We start from the raw sequence: 4,187 nt of genomic DNA, 5'->3' as shown, positions 1-4,187 counted from the left end.
TAAATACAGCTACAAGGCTCCTTCCGCACCGATTGGCCGAGCCGGAGCCGGAAGGGGCGGGATTTCCTGCTGGGTTTTCTCCGTTTTTCATGCTTTTAGCGCGATTTTTTTTCTCCTTTTCCATATGGCCTCGATGGTGTTTTCACCGTTTCGGGTTTTTTTTAAATATTGATTACGTTTATAGTTATTTATATTTAGCCGCCGCGTCAGCTCCGGTCGCTATAGAAACTGCGATAGGGGAGGATCCTACTGCATTGCTAAGTAACGCGCGCGCTGTAGCGCTTTAGGTTGGGTCACGTCACCCTCCCCTGCCCCCCGAGGGTTGCAAATTGGGACTGTTAATTACATGATCGGATTCTACGCGAGGAAACCCGTAGAGCGAGGGAGCCCTAGCCCAAGAGAGTGATGGCGGGGTGTCTCACGTGTGACCCTTCTCCCTGGGGAGAGCTACAAGGGGACTCTGAGCAGCTACAGGAGAGGAGAGGCCTGCAAAAGCCAGGCTGGTCAGGCAATGGGATAACTATAGGATCTGCTTCATACACACACACCTCCCCCCACCCCCCCACCCACACACACACAGAGGGGAGAGTAATAGGGAAAGTCATGGCATGCACAAGCCAACCCAATGAGAAGAGCAATAATGGTGTCCCAGAGAACCTTTCTTCCTCCCTTTCTCCCCCCTGCCCTGGGAGAGTGATGTAGGTGTCCCAGCACCCACAGAAAACACATGACCCAGACAGAGTAACAGTATCCTCAGCAAGGTTACCAACTCTGAGATACAAAAGAATGAGAAATCCAGGATGATCCCGAGCCCATAAAACTAGACAGTTGTCAGGGTGGACTGAGCGCCGGTACAGATTTCCCAGGACAGATAGCTCCAAAACCAAAAAAAAAAGGATGTGCCTGTGAAAACATGGACAAGAGGCAACCCGACTTCTACTGCCCACAGGGAACACCCTGGAGAGAGCAATGTGGGTATCCCAGTACTCACAGGAAGACTCCCAGAGAAAGTAACGGTCATATCAGAGGGATGGACACCAACACCTCCCCCAAGAAACAGTGATGCAGGGTAGGCTAGTGCTCACAGGGAGAGCAATACAGGTGTTCCAGGACTTAAGGGGACATCCCCCAGAGAGAAACATGGGTCTTCTCCACCCCATGGGTGTGAGTGGAACTGTTAGTCCCATCCTCAGAAATGTTAACAAACAGGTGGAACAAAAATTCTTACTCCTTCCAATTGCTCTACTCCAAAAAAAACCCAAAAACACTAAACCCCTGTAATAAACATCACTGCTCCATCTCAATGTTTTTGTTCCTTCCTCTTTCCTAATGTCCATTGTTTAGCTTCACTCTAAACTCTTTGAAGCAGCAGCAGCCATGTCTTATGTGTAAAGCACCAATCATCATTTTACAGGTCAATAATGCATAATGATAGTATGATATGAAAAGACCTATATGTTGACTCAGAATAACATAACAATAGAAAATCATAAGAAAAACAGTTCTACAGACTCTGCTAAAGACATACTACATCTAATCACTCTGAAGTAGAGTATTATGCAAGATTAATGGTTTCAGACTTTCAAGGCCAAATTCAGGTGTGGAGAAGGCTTGTCCTGGCAGGTGTGAGGTATTGGAGAAGGAGGGAGGAAATGGGAGAGTGCTGGTAATTGATTGTCAGGTTTTTCCTAAGGAATGCTGGGAGGAGTTTCCCAATAAAGGATTTAGTTTAAGAGGCTTTTCTTGAGAGTAGAAGATTGGGATTAAAGGGGGTAGAGGCTTCAGGAGTGCTTGGGAAGATAAGGCAGCTCAGGAACATTTTTGGTCTTGAAAGGAACACTTGTTCTAGAATGTAGGAATGTTGGGGACTCTTATCACTGCAGGAAAAAGCTTGAGAGGTTTTGCTCGCTGGCACTTACTTCTCTTGACTGCTGTCCCTGAGGTTTCCAGATTTGTCCATGCAGAGAAATCCAGTGGCCTAAATGCATTTGTTTATCAATTAACCAGTGGCTAAGGGTTTTCAAAATCCCATATTGTATCAAACCATGGCACACCAGAATTTGGAGTGCCCCATTAATTAAAATCCCCAATGCACATAATGTATGGTGCCCAAAACAAGCTAAAGACAAAGGCATTTTGAATCTTAATTACTGCTGTGAGAGCAACAAATGGCAGGGAGATGCAAACCAGAAAGCCAATTATATTGAAACTGGTACAAAATCTGGGTTTCAATATAAGCAGGTGGGAGATTGAGAGACCTCCATAAAACCATGACTTAACTGGTAAATGAACACATCAGACCACTTAGCATAAAGCAGGAAGGAACAAAGGAAAAATCAAATATCTTTGCTTCTTCAAATATTGCATCTAATATGGCTTCTTTGTAAACTCCTTGGTGAAGGAACTATCTTTTTGTTCTTTGTACAGTGGCTAGCACAGTGCAGTCCTGATTCATAGATGGGGCTCCTAGATGCTATGGTAATCCAGACAAAAAAAGCTAAAAGAATATGAGGAGGAACCATTAGGAAAGGGATAGGTAATAAGACAGAAAATATAATGCCTATGTATAAATCCAGGGTATGCCCACATCTTGAATATTGCATGTCAATCTGGTTGTCCCATCTCAAAAAAAGATACATTAGACTTGGGAAAGGTACAGAGAAGGGCAACAAAAATTATTAGGGGCATGGAACAGCTTCCGTATGAGGAGAGATTAAAAAGACTGGGACTTTTCAGCTTGGAAAAGCAATGACTAAGAGGGAATACGATATTGGTCTATAAAATCTTGACTGATGTGGAGAAAGTGAATAAGGAAATGTTATTTGCTCCTTCAAATAACAGAAGAACTAGGGCAGGGTCACCCAATTAAATGACTGGACACCAGGTTTAAAACAAAAGGAAGTACTTCTTCACACAATGCACAGTCAACCTGTGGAACTCATTGTCAGGTACGTTGTGAAGGCCAAAACTACAACAAGATTAAAAATCTACTAATTAAGTCAGTGGAGGATAGGTCCATCAATGGCTAATAGCCAGGATGGTCAGGGGTTCAACACCATGCTCTACGTGTCCCTAGCTTCTTTTGACACGAGCTGGGAGTAGACGACAGGGAATGGATCACTCAATGATTGCCTGTTCTGTTCACTCCCTCTGAAGCACCTGGCATTGGCCACTGTTGGCAGATAGGATCCTGGGCTAGATGGATCATTGGTCTGACCCAGTATGGTTGTTTTTATTTGATAGTGCTGATCATGCTGTTATCCTAGCAATGTCACATACATTAATTTATCCTAAAAACATGTCTAGGAAGTAGGAAAGTATTATTAGCTAAATTTTAGAGATGAGGAAACTGAGGCACAGAAAGACTAAGAGATTAATGAAATATGGAAAAGGAAGTCTACCACAGAACTGGGAAGCAAACCCACATCTCATGTATTCCAACCCAACACATTCATCATAAAACCATCCTTTTCTTAAGCCAGCTTTCCTCCATTTTAAAAGGTCCTTTTAAATTATATGATTGGAACATACAGTATATGTAAATTGAACAAGTATATAGACTGGATACCATGATCAGCAGTGAAATAATTAACATTATAATTTAAACTATATAATTAATAGGCTTGAGTGTTAACATCCATTTGAAATTAAGGGCTTTTGAGCTCAATGGAGCAATTCACACTTCTCAGTGTTATTGTTTCAATCAGTATGCAAGTAGGGGTTACAGTGTCAAAGTTATCTTCACAAGCAAAGTTAAATTTGTTTTAAAATAGCAATAACGGTTGAAAATGTCTAGCGTGTACAGGACCTTAGAAAAGGGGGTGGAGGGAATTTGAGACATGCAGGGCTGCAGTGGCCAGAGAAAGAAGAGACTTTTCCCAGCTCCAGGGCTGCAGCTTCCCAGCTTCAGCTCTGTGGCTGCTGTGGCAGGGGAGAGACCCCCTCCTTCCCAGCCCCAGCTTGGGGGCTGCTGTAATGGAGGAGAGAGGGCACATCTACCACATTAGAAAGGTAAGACTACTTATATTAAAATGTGAGTTGTCTGCTTTTTTTTGTAGAACAAAAAACGTTAATTATTGTTTTTTTTTATATAGCACTTTTATCCAAAGTGCTTTACAACAGTTAGCTAATGGTACAAGCATTTGAAAAGATCATTAATTGGTCAGCTGAGACCTGCAGCAATTTTC

Source organism: Chelonoidis abingdonii, chromosome 13, assembly GCF_003597395.2.
Source record: "Chelonoidis abingdonii isolate Lonesome George chromosome 13, CheloAbing_2.0, whole genome shotgun sequence".
NCBI lineage: Eukaryota > Metazoa > Chordata > Testudines > Testudinidae > Chelonoidis > Chelonoidis abingdonii.
This window is presented reverse-complemented; position numbering follows the sequence as displayed.